General features: G+C 43.4%; 1 pseudogene; it reads left to right on the forward strand.

The window, feature by feature from the left end:
* Nucleotides 2921–8379, forward strand: Gm17831 (predicted gene, 17831; annotated as a pseudogene).

Raw genomic sequence — 13630 nt, forward strand, 5'->3', positions numbered from 1 at the left:
GTTTGCCCAAGGTAGAGCATGGATAAAAGACCCAAGAAACTATTCCACCCAAGTCTTGTCTGGAAAGCAAATGAGGGAGCGTGCAGCTCAGTTCCAGCCTGGTTTTCCCATGCCTTACAGCCATCATGTGGTATCTTCAGCAGTAGAAACTTCCCATTGAGTTCTAACAGGCAACTAAGGCAGTGGCAATAGATTTTATAGCTTTGGGACAGCGGGAACCTCTTTGACTACTGACTCATAGGGAAGTTAGCTATTTTATGGCTCCCAGGAATGGCTTTCTGTAGGCAGCCGGTGCCTAAAAGATGGCGTGGCCTCTGGTACACCGTCTCTGTAAACAATAGCACTGCGCAGGCGCTAGCCCGAATCTGGCGTCAACCCCTCCCAAGCAGGTGCATACAAATTAAAGTGCCAGCAGACTGACCAATCCCAGGAGGACACATAGCCCTCCCCAGTGCTGGGGTGTATATAAGCAGTCCTCCCTGGGTTTCCGGGGTTCCTGTAGCATCGAGGCGTTCCAGGAATAAAGCTGTTGAGAAGAATCCGACCGTGTTGCGTTTTTCCTTGCCGGACTAGGTGGGCGCAACAGCTTTCCCCACAAATGCAGTGTGCCTTCCTTTAAACCTGTTAACTGCAGTTTCACTGTTATCTCAAATGCTGTCCTGAGTCTAGAGGCATTTGAGGATTAACATTATATAAGGAGGCATTTTTTCCCTCCCTGTCTCCAGCCTGTCTTTGTGGTGTGTATGGATAATGTAGACTCATGGCTGGTTTTGCTGCTAAGACCAGGAGACTGTAGAGTGCTCAGCATTAAACAGGACATTTATGTCACCCTTTTCAAGGCTGAGGGGACATTACAGAAGAAGGAGTGGAAAGGATGTTAGAGCCGAACAGCAGAGAGGAGGGTTGTGAAAGGTTATCTTAAGGCATTTGTGAACAGCTGCAGTTGTCCGCATAGGGCCTGCACAAAACCGAACTAGTAAATACTCAGAGAAGGTGCCCTGTCCTACTTAGAGGAGTGAATGACATTCCAAGGTTGCTGGAAGAGAAGTCATTGTCTTTAGGCTGTCTCCACACCTCGGAGGATAGCTCTATACCCATGCCCATGCACTTGCCTTGGTTTAAACCAAGTGGGTCACAAACCAAGACCAAAAGACAAAACAAAACCACATAAAAGTAGGGTGGGACTTGTGGGATTGGTGGGTTGGTTGGGTGAATAAGAAGATGAAGAGATGAGTAGAATTGAGGTACAATGCGGGCCCTGGCGTACGTACCCCACACCTTCTCCACACTGGAAGGCCTAGCCCATGCAGCTTGTACACCAACTTTGCCTGCTGAGTTCCCCAGCCCTCACTGCTCTTGTGTCATCTCTACACTTGCAAGCTTAACTCCCGTCCAGCAGCTCATGCAGTTGCTGTGCCAGACCTAGATCTTCTCTTAGTCTTTTCTCTTGGTCTACTCACCAACCTATAGATGCACTCTCCACCAGGGACACCACAGCCACCGCACCTGCTAAGAATCCAGACTGGGTAACACTAACCAAAGAACAGAACACTGGCCCAGAAAAGACAAGACAAGATATCAACACCGAGAAACACCTCAAACATCATAATTCCAGATACCGAAACTATTGGGAGCACAAAGGTCTTTGTGCTCACTCACAGAGAGACCTAGGGAAACCAGTAATGTTAAACACACAAGGGTTGTCTCTTAAAAGGGAGAGATGTATAACCTGTTTTCTGCAGGGAATGGAGGTGGCCAATAGCCTGCTGACTTCTGATTTATTTGTACGGCCAGGTCACATTTGGCTCCCTCAAGTTCCCACAAGCAGCACTGAAGGTGGTTAATAGACCTAGGTGACTCTGCATGATATGCATTATGGAAACCATACCAGATCCTCCCTGGGGCCCTTAAGATAACACAGGTAGCCTAATCTATAGAACCTATCTTCATGGAGGAAGTGACATGTACTGTGTACTTTGAGAAAAGTTTAGATGTAATTATGCATCATTGTGCACATGAGACTGTGTTACACCAGGAAACATTTTTCCAAAGTGTACTGCACTTTGTGCTTACACTTACATATGTGTAAGCCTAAAATAAACTCTCCGGTGTCAGACGCTAGAAGTCTGAACCAACACAGGCTACTGAGCTGTGCTGAACTGGGTTTCCTTCTTGCCTCACAAGGATCATTTCTCTGCTGGCCTTGGTGGTCACAGAGACCCTCACACTAGTGTACACACACACACACACACACACACACACACACCAGTAACAACCAAAACCTTACATGAACAGCTAAGACAACATGCCTCCACCGGAATCCAGTAACCCCACTGCAGTAGGCCCTGAGAAATGTAATATAACTGAAGCACGAGAAAATGACTTCAAAATAGCAGTTACGAATATGTTCAAGGGCTGTCAAGAGGATATGAATAAATCTCTCAATGAAGATTGTAAAGACACAAACATTTGAAGTAATGAAGACATTTCAAGGCATGAAAGTAGAATTTAACAAAAAGATAGAGTCACTAAAGAAAACCCAAACTGCAATAAAACTGGAAATGAAAAATCTGGGATGTCAGACAAAAACCTCAGAGGTAAATCTCATATTAGTAACTTAACAGCATACCTGGAAGCTCTAGATAACAAGTAGAAATAAAATTAAGAAGAGTAGACAGGAAGAAATAATCAAGCCCATGGCTGAAATAAGTAAAATAGAATTTTTTTTTTTAAAAAGAATCAAGTAAACAGACAAGTTAGTTCTTTGAGAAAATCAGTAAGATTGATAAACTCTTAGCCAAATTAACTAAAAGACACAGAGGAAAAGATTCAAATCAATAATGAGATGAACAGGGGGGAATATCAGACATCAAGAAAATCCAGAGACTCAGAAAGACATACTTTAAAATGCTGTTGGAAGGCCTGCGCCGGTGCGGGCTTGCTCACCAGCCGTCCTGCGGGCGTACGCCCCGGGACGTGGGAAATGCAGTTATCAAAACTAGCTTCAGAAGAGAGAAGGCTAACCATGGAAAACACTGGGAAAGTTACCAGAAAGCTGTCATCCTCAGTGCCAGGCTCAGATGTCACAGGTTAAAGAAACTCTTCCCCGAGAGGAAAGGCCGGAAGCACCATGATGGACTCCGAAGCGCATGAGAAGAGGCCCCCAATGTTGACCTCTTCAAACCAGGACTTGTCACTTCACATTGCAGGCGTGGGGGACATGAAGCATTACTTGTGTGGCTACTGCGCAGCCTTCAACAACGTGGCAATCACTTACCCGGTTCAGAAGATCCTCTTCCGGCAGCAGCTGTACGGCATCAAAACCCGGGATGCAGTCCTGCAGCTGAGTAAGGATAGGTTCCGCAACTTGTACACCGGAATCCTGCCCCCACTGATGCAGAAGACGATCACGCTGGCTTGGTTTGTATGATTTGGTCTGTATGAGGACCTGTCGCACCTGCTCCACAAGCACGTGAGCAGCGCTCCCGAGTTTGCCACCCGAAGCGTGGCTGCGCTGCTTGCCCGGACAACGGAAGCCATTCTCACTCCATTCGAAAGGGTTCAGACTTTGCTTCAGGACCACAAACATCATGATAAGTTCACAAACACTTATCAGGTCTTCAGGGCGCTCAGATGCCATGGGATTGCAGAGTATTACAGAGGCATGGTGCCCATCCTTTTCTGAAATGGGTTCGGTAATGTCCTTTTTTTTTGACCTTCCAGGACCCATTAAGCGCCTGCCTACTGCCACTACATACAGCGCCCACCTGGTCAACGACTTCATCCGTGGAGGTGTACTCGGGGCCTTGCTGACTTCTTAAGCTTCCCTGTTAACGTTGTCAAAGCTCGAATACAGTTTCAGATTGGCGGGCCATTCCAGTCTCTCCCCATGGTGTTCAAGACTATCTGGATAGAACGGTACAGGAAACTGATCAATCTTTTCAGAGGTGCACATCTGAATTACCACCGCTCTCTCATTTCCAGGGGAATAATCAATGCCACTTACGAGTTTTTGTTAAAGATTGTATGATGAAGTCACTACATGAGATTTTATTCTCATCTAACTAGACCTAAGGAAAATGCAATTTGGCTTTGTTCCTAATTGGCTTAAGTATAGTTTTGTGTCTAAGACCAAGCCATAACTTGCAGACAAAGTATTGACAAGAACAGAGTCCAGGTTTCAGTGGGCAGGTGTCAGGGCTAGGGTGTGATCATTACTCCAGAGCTTTAGGCTGTTGCCCGGGGAACCAGCCGGCACCTATGAATCCCCTTCAGGGCAGCTGGCTGCTGAGAGAGTTCTTTTCCTCCGGGGCTGTGGCCTCCGCGCGTGCTCCGCTCCCAGCCCGGGGCTTCTCAGGCTCAGTCTTATCTCATTTACTTTGTCTCTGCTCTTAAGAGGGTTATCGTCTTTAGATCCCAGCTCTGCTCGGAGGATTGGAGTAGAGGTGCCACTCAGTGCCATGCCTGTAGCTCCATGATGAAAGGTTGGAGTTAGCTTTGAAATAAGTGCTGTTGAGATAGCCGCGATCCAAACTTTCTGTTCACATTTGATAGAATTGAACAGCTAATGAAAGCTTCCATTTTGCTGTTTGGCTTTGAACACTTTCTGTTTAATTCTGAGTCTGACTTTAAGCCCTTCCAGAACGTCCTTGGACTGTTTTTTATTGAATTCATTGCCAAAAGATAGGGTGCCCTAGTTAAATTCCGTTGTGTGCTTCATCGTGGTAAGCTGGTCACTGCAGGCTCTGCTATTCTGCTTGCTTCTTTGTGCTACTGCTATTGACAACCAACCAGTGAGGACACTGTCCCTTGTGAATAGTAACTGTCATGTCTGTCCTGCTCTCTGGTACTGGACTTTAAACAAATAAACACTTCCATAAAGTTTTATTTTGGGAGTTTTAATATAACCCCACGTCGTCTCTCTTTCTGGTTTCTCACTGCTACAGAGTGTGTGTGTGCGTGTGTGTGTGTGCGTGTGTGTGTGTGTGTGTGTGTGTGTACACCTATGTACCTATAAACTGAAATCAGACCCTCAGCTGCAGTTTGAGAGAAGTTTCTGGGGAAGGTAATCCAAAACAGCTCTTTAACTACACTGAAGCTGGTTACATAAAACTACCATCATCCAGCTGTAAAAGTTGGGGTGGCAGTAACGGAGGTTGGTGGCTTTGGAGTGACACTGGTGGAAGTGCAGTGTGGACATTAAGGGGCAAATGTGAGGACTCGGCAGACAAGAATTTGTCCGAGATACATCTGAGTACTACTGTCTTCAGTTACAATTTGAAGGTGAGAAGTCTCAGAAACGAGAGACGGCGCCTTGGGTCCTGACCCCTGTGTCCACGAGCAGCATTGCCCAGATGCAGCACAGGGGAGGGGAGTTAACCAGGGATTATACTTTAATTTTTGTTTGTTTGTTTTTTGAGGCAGGATTTCTCTGTGTAGCCCTGGCTATCCTGGAACTCACTCTGTAAACCAGGCTGGCCTTGAACTCAGAAATCCACCTGCCTCTGCCTCCCAAGTGCTGGGATTAAAGGCATGTGCCACCACTGCCCGGCCCAGGATTATACTTGGCCTTGTTTTCTTTTTTCTTTTTTTTTATTTCGTATTTTCCTCAATTACATTTCCAATGCTATCCCAAAAGTCTCCCACACCCTCCCCCCCCTCCCCTACCTACCCATTCCCATTTTTTGGCCCTGGCATTCCCCTGTACTGGGGCATATAAAGTTTGCCTGTCCAGTGGGCCTCTCTTTCCAGTGATGGCCGACTAGGCCATCTTTTGATACATATGCAGCTAGAGTCAAGAGCTCCGGGGTACTGGTTAGTTCATAATGTTGTTCTACCTACAGAGTTGCAGATCTCTTTAGCTCCTTGGGTACTTTCTCTAGCTCCTCCATTGGGGGCCCTGTGATCCATCCAATAGTTGACTGTGAGCATCCACTTCTGTGTTTGCTAGGTCCCGGCCTAGTCTCACAAGAGACAGCTATATCACGGTCCTTGCAACAAACACTTGCTAGTGTATGCAATGGTGTCATTGTTTGGAGGCTAATTATGGGATGGATCCCTGGATATGGCAGTCTCTTGATGGTCCATCCTTTTGTCTCAGCTCCAAACTTTGTCTCTGTAACTCCTTCCATGGGTGATTGTTTCCAATTCTAAGAAGGGGCAAAGTGTCCACACTTTGGCCTTCGTTCTTCTTCAGTTTCATGTGTTTTGCAAATTGTACCTTATATCTCACTATACTAAGTTTCTGGGCTAATATCCACTTATCAGTGAGTACATATTATTTGAGTTCTTTTGTGATTGTGTTACCTCACTCAGGATGATGCCCTCCAGGTCCATCCATTTGCCTAGGAATTTCATAAATTCATTCTTTTTAATAGCTGAGTAGTACTTCATTGTGTAAATGTACCACATTTTTTTGTATCCATTCCTCTGTTGAGGGGCATCTGGGTTCTTTCCAGCTTCTGGCTATTATAAATAAGGCTGCTATGAACATAGTGGAGCATTTGTCCTTCTTACCGGTTGGGACATCTTCTGGCTATATGCCCAGGAGAGGTATTGCGGGATCCTCCGGTAGTACTATGTCCAATTTTCTGAGGAACCGCCAGACTGATTTCCAGAGTGGTTGTACAAGCTTGCAATCCCACCAACAATGGAGGAGTGTTCCTCTTTCTCCACATCCTCGCCAGCATCTGCTGTCACCTGAATTTTTGATCTTAGCCATTCTGACTGGTGTGAGATGGAATCTCAGGGTTGTTTTGATTTGCATTTCTCTGATGATTAAGGATGTTGAACATTTTTTCAAGTGCTTCTCAGCCATTCGGTATTCCTCGGGTGAGAATTCTTTGTTTAGCTCTGAGCCCCATCTTTTAAGGGGGTTGTTTGATTTTCTGGAGTCCATCCTCTTGAGTTCTTCATATATATTGGATATTAGTCCCCTATCTGATTTAAGATAGGTAAAGATCCTTTCCCAATCTGTTGGTGGCCTTTTTGTCTTATTGACAGTGTCTTTTGCCTTGCAGAAGCTTTGCAGTTTCATGAGGTCCCATTTGTCAATCCTCGATCTTACAGCACAAGCCATTGCTGTTCTATTCAGGAATTTTTCCCCTGTGCCCATATCTTCGAGGCTTTTCCCCACTTTCTCCTCTATAAGTTTCAGTGACTCTGGTTTTATGTGAAGTTCCTTGATCCACTTAGATTTGACCTTAGTACAAGGAGATAAGTATGGATCGATTCGCATTCTTCTAAATGATAACAACCAGTTGTGCCAGCACCATTTGTTGAAAATGCTGTCTTTCTTCCACTGGATGGTTTTAGCTCCCTTGTCGAAGATCAAGTGACCATAGGTGTGTGGGTTCATTTCTGGGTCTTCAATTCTATTCCATTGGTCTACTTGTCTGTCTCTGTACCAGTACCATGCAGTTTTTACCACAATTGCTCTGTAGTACAGCATTAGGTCAGGCACCTTGTTTTCTTTACACTCCGTGCAGGTGGCGTAAGTGTCGGCTGTAAAGCGCTCCTGTGAGGGCCACCAGGCTGTTAAGGGCAAGGCTTTGGCTTTGCTGACTTAATTATGTGACATTTTAAAGCAAGATTAAACTTCCTAATGCTTTTTAACTTTTAAACACTTTGTCACCCTTAGAGCTCTTAAAGACTAGATTGCAGTGTATTACAGAGGTGGCTCTGTCTCTGATAAACTTAAGTTTGACAAAAATAAAATCAGAGCTTGTAATCCACTTTGAACTTTTATGTCAGAATGTAATTAATAGTCTTAACTCGTGCGGTGATATTTTTTAAAGACAAAAAAGACTAAAGAACTCTCTGAAAAGCTTTAAAGTGGCCTTTGTGTTACATGTGTGGCACGGGTGGCTCATGAGTGCAGGACACGAGTGTCCCGTGTGTCCTGTCTGATGCCACCAGAAACCTATGAGCTTTGCATTTAACACACCAGTGCTGTAAACCCTCAGGACGGTAGCAGAGTCAACACAGCCTTTGCATTGTGGCAAATTGGGGTTTTGCTTCCTTTGTGGTTAGAGACAGATGTTTGTGCCTATCAACGTTTATCTTGTGGTTGGTCATATAATCACTTGCTATATATTGTGACCCTGTGCAATGAAGCAGAATTGTACATACATAGTATTATTTGAGTACCTGAAATTCCTAAGCTCAATGACAATATAGATAAACTTGTAAGGTTTAGAGGGCTGACCTCGTATAAGTGGTTAATAGAGAGTGAACCCTGTTTCGAGGGTGGTGAGAGCTGGGTGGATGTGGTCACAGCTGGGCCAGACTGTTGCTAGGAAGGCATTCATGCTTGGGTTCCCTATGTCAAATGTATTTTTTTTCTCCTATATAAATAAATGCATATCAAAAACTTGAAAAAAATGCTGTTGGAAAACACGAAAAAATGGATATGTTTTTTTGATGTGTATATAACCTATCAAAACTACATCAAGATCAGATCAGCAACTTAAAGAGACCTATAGATAACCTCCAGTGAGATAAAAGCATTAATTAAAAATAAATGTTCAGGACCAGATGGATTCAACACAGAATTCTAGTAGACTTTCAAAGAAGAATTAATATTGATACTCCTCAAATTATTCCACAAAATAGAAACTGAACATTACTTAATTCTTTTTGACAAAGTCATTCTTGTTCTGATACCAAAACCACACAATGACGTGCCAAAAGAGAAATTTATAGATCAATATCCCCATAAATAATAGATGCAAAGACTCTTTACAAAACACTTACTTGCAAACTGAATCCAAGAACAAATCAAAAAGATTGTCCACCATGATCAAGTTGGCTTCATCCCAGAGATGCAGGCATGTTTCACCATACATAAATCCATAAATGTAATCAATAACATGAACAAGTACAAGGTAAAACATGATCATCTCATTAGATTCCTTAAAGGCCTTTGACACCAATTCAACATCTCTTCATGATGAAAGTCCTGGAGAGACGAGGGATATAAGAGGGATATAAGACTAGGCATATAAGAGGGATATAAGACTAGGGATATAAGAGGGATATAAGACTAGGCATATAAGAGGGATATAAGACTAGGGATATAAGAGGGATATAAGACTAGGGATATAAGAGGGATATAAGACTAGGCATATAAGAGGGATATAAGACTAGGGATATAAGAGGGATATAAGACTAGGCATATAAGAGGGATATAAGACTAGGGATATAAGAGGGATATAAGACTAGGGATATAAGGGGCACACCTCAGCTCAATAAAGGCAGTTTACAGTGAGACCACACAGCCAATATCAACCTAAACATCTCAAAGCATCTCTACCAAAATTAGGAACAACACAAGGATGTTCATTCTCCACATACTTATTTAATAAGTAAAAACTGTAGTTTTAACTGTAACAGTAAGACAACTAAATGTGATCAAGGGATACAAATAGACAAGGGAGATATTAAAGTATCTTTATTTGCAGGTGATATGGTTTTATACTTACAGACCCTAAAAACTCCAGCAGGAATCTTCTACAGATGTGAAACACTTTCAACAAAGTAGAAGGATACAAAATTAACACACCAAAGCCAGTAGCCTTTCTATATACAAATGCTAGGCTGAGAAAGAAATCAGAGAAATAGTACTTTTCACACAGCCTAAAACATATCCAACCTCAAAACAAAACAAACAAGCAACCCCGCCAAACCCAAACAAAACAAAACAAGAAAACAAAACAACTAGAGTCCTAATCTTGTAAGCCAGATTAAATGGACAGGGTTAGCGAGAGGAGAAGATGTAGCTACTAGCGTCTCCTGGTTTCAATGGCAGATCCTCCAGGATTCGCCACTGGAGAATTTAGATTTAATATGGCTTATAAGATTAGGATTCTAGTTGTTGCACTAAGTGATTGAGCTATCATTGTTTCTGAACTAAGTTTGTATTGTGTTTTCCTTCACATGGCAGCTCAACTGGGTTCCAGAGAGAAAGGTATGGAGGTAAAGTGTGGGTTTGCCTGAGGTGCACCACAAAGGCCGTGGGAGTTTTGAAGCATGGGGCTGGCGTGGTAGCGACCGACCATGGGAACTTAGTGAGCTGAGTGGAGAGATTTTGGAGCTCTGAGTCAGAAAGTCTCCACAAGATAAGATCAGGCCGGCCATTGCCCGCCGGTGCATGGCTGACCAGCCCGCGGGGCAGAGAGTAGCTGTGATTAGATTGGGATGGTGCCATTTATTTAATATTTCCTTCAACACGGAACCAGACCAACGACTCACTGCAATGATCACTTGCAAGGGTGGAAGTGTGGACAAAAGGGTATACTGTGGGACACATTGACATACTACAGCTTCCACAAATGAGATTCTTTTTTCTTTTGGGGGAAGGTTCCTTTCTTTTCTTCTTTCTTTCTTCCTTTCTTTCCTTCTTTCTTTCTTTCTTTCTTTCTTTCTTCTTTCTTTCTTTCTTTTCTTCTTTTTCTTTTCTTTTTTCTTTCTTAAAAGATATATATATATATATATATATATATATATATATATATATATATTTGGTTTTTTTTTTTTGAGACAGGGTTTCTCTGTGTAGCCTTGGCTGTCCTGGAACTCACTCTGTAGACCAGGCTGGCCTCGAACTCAGAAATCCGCCTGCCTCTGCCTCCTGAGTGCTGGGATTAAAGGCATGCACCACCAATGCCCAGCTTTTAAAGACATTTAATTAGGACTGGATTACAGGTTCAGAGGTTCAGTCCATTATCATCAAGGAGGGAACATGGGGGCATGTTACAAGAGGAGCTGAGAGTTCTACATCTTCATCTGAAAGATGCTAACAGAATACTCACTTCCAGGCAACTAGGACTAGGGTATTAAAGCCCACAGCTACAGCGACATACCTACTCCAACAAGGCCATATCTTCTAATAGTGCCATTCCCTGGCCCAAGCATATACAATCCACCACATTCCAATCCTTGGCCCTCCTAGGCTTGTTCAAACATATGAATCTTGGGGTCCATACATAAAAATAGCATAATGCAAAATACATTTGGTCCAACTTCCAGAGTCCCCATAGGCTATATCTGTCTTAACAATGTTAAAAGTCCAAAGTTCCAGGTTTTTTTCTGAGATTCATCTGATCACTTAACTGTAATTCCCCAAAGCAGACAGGAAACCAGCTGGACAAACTTCAAACTCTGCATCTCCACATCTGATGTCAGAGCAGTCTTCAGATTTGCAACTTTTACAGTTTCTTGTTCCAATGTCTGAGCTCCACACATGATCTTCTGGGCTCCTCCAAAGGGCTGGCATCACTTCTTCAGCTCTGCCCTCTGTAGCACTGTAAGCTCATGTTGATCCACTCCACTGCTGCTGCTGTCCTTAGTCCCATGGTACTAGCATCTCCAATACACTGGGTCTTCCACTGCAACTAGGCTTCACCAATGACCTCTTATAGGCTTTCTTCATGGTGCCCAGCCTCAACTCTTCTGCATGACCCCTTCCGTTCTGGGCCATCAACTGCAACTGAGGCTGCACCTTCACCAATGGCCTTCCCTGGCCTCTCACAGTACCAAGCCTCAGCTGTTCTTCATGACCCCTTCATGCCTCAAAACTTGTACCACTTGGGTGATTCTTAAACATTACCAAATACAGCCACAGCTGGAGGTACAACTGTGGCTCTCTCTGGAACACAGCTTTTTGTGCTCTCAGAAAACACTTCCCAGAAGATTTCACCTCAGTGATGCTAGTCTTTTCTTAATCACCACTAATTTCTTAGCTCCAGCTAACCAGCATCAAGAGTATTCCTTCTCTTGACTGTAAAGCCAGAGACACATGGCTGAAGCTGCCAAGTTCCGCTGCTTGCAGGAGCTGGAACATGGCCTCCTTGTTCTATTACTAGCTTTCGATTTTCTAACTCCTTCACTACCTTAGCTTGCCTGTCCTGGATCTTGCTCTGTAGATTGACCTTGAATTCAGCACACCTGTCTCCTAGGATTAACGGTGTATTCCACATGCCTGTATTTAAGCTTTTCCTTACCTAGAACTTGCTCTGTCTTAGGTTGTCCTTAAAATCTGAGATCTGCTTGGCTTTATCTCCTGGGACCAAAGGTGTGCACCATCATGCCTGAATCTTGCCCCAAGATCATGACTCCCTTAATTCAATTTAATATCCTTGAACACAGGATTTAGCTCCATTTCACTCCCTGGTGCCTTTAATACTATAACCATATATTTTATATTTTCCCTTTCTCAGATTGCTATGCTTGTTTAAAATGTTCTTCATGAGACTTCACCAGGGAACGAAATCTATGATGGGTGTCTCTGAGATTTCCTTTGTCAGTGCAATTAATCTGAGACTCTTCACCTTAGACTTAGGCAGACTCTTCATACAGGGTAAAAATTAGCCATATCTTTCACCCAAATACCACAAAAACAGTCTCTATTGAAATTCTCCACTGAAACCTCTTGGGCCAGGTCAGCACAATTCAAATCACTCATAGCAACAAAGTCTTATAGATTCCTACTAGGATGGCCTACTAAGCCCCATTTAAAGCATTCCACTGCTTTCTGCCTCCAAAGTCCTCAAGTCCACATTCTTCCAAACAAAAGCATGGTCAGGCCTATCACAGCAGTACCTCAGTCCTAGTAAAAATTTCTGGCTTACAGTTTTGCTGCTGTGAACAGAGAGCATGACAAGGCAACCCTAATAATTCAGTTGGGGCTGGCTTATAGGTTCAGTCCATTATCATCAAGGTGTGAACATGGCAGCATCAAGACAGGCATGGTACAGGAGGAGGGGGAAGATTTCAAGGTCAGAGGACAGGTATGAAGGGGTGGGAAGATGAGTGGGAATGGGATGCATGATGTGACAGTCACAAAGAATCCAAAAAAATGTTAAATTTAAAAAAAAAGAAAAAAATTGAAGAAAACATCAGAAGATGAGTCACCCATGTTCACGGATCAGTAGGATAAGACAGTGAAAATGGCCATCCTACTGAAAGCAATCTACAGATTCAGTAGAATCTCTACTGAAATTACTACACAATTCTTCACAGAAATTGAAAAATCAGCCTTCAATTTTGTATGGAAACACACACACACACACACACACACACACACACACACACACACCCCAAGATAGCTGAAACAATCCCCAATAATAAAAGAACCGAAATACTACTACCCCTGGTTTCAAGTTGTATTACAGAGCTATCGTAATAAGAACAGCTTGGCGTCGGCATAAAAAAGGCATGTTAATTCATGTAATTGGGCTGAAGACCAGGACATGAGCCCACATATATATGGACACCAAAAATACACTGGAGCAAAGGCAGCATCTTCAACAAATTGTGCTGTTCAAAATGGATGGCTGCACACAGAGGAATGCATATACATTTCTATTTATTTCCTGCTGAAGACTCAACTCCAAAATAGACTTGAACATAAGTCCACACACTCTGAGGATGTTAGAACAAAAAGTGGGAACAGGCTTGAGTTCACTGACACAGGAAAAGACTCTTTGAATAGCTACCCAATGCACAGGCACCAAGGCCAATAATCACGAAATGGGACCTCATGAAACTGAACAGCTCTCTAGGAAGGAACACCATCATTTGGGCAAAGTGGCAGCCTACATACAGAATGGGAACAGTTCTTCACCAGTTA

This window comes from Mus musculus, chromosome 7 (genome assembly GCF_000001635.26).
Source record: "Mus musculus strain C57BL/6J chromosome 7, GRCm38.p6 C57BL/6J".
In the NCBI taxonomy this organism is placed as follows: domain Eukaryota; kingdom Metazoa; phylum Chordata; class Mammalia; order Rodentia; family Muridae; genus Mus; species Mus musculus.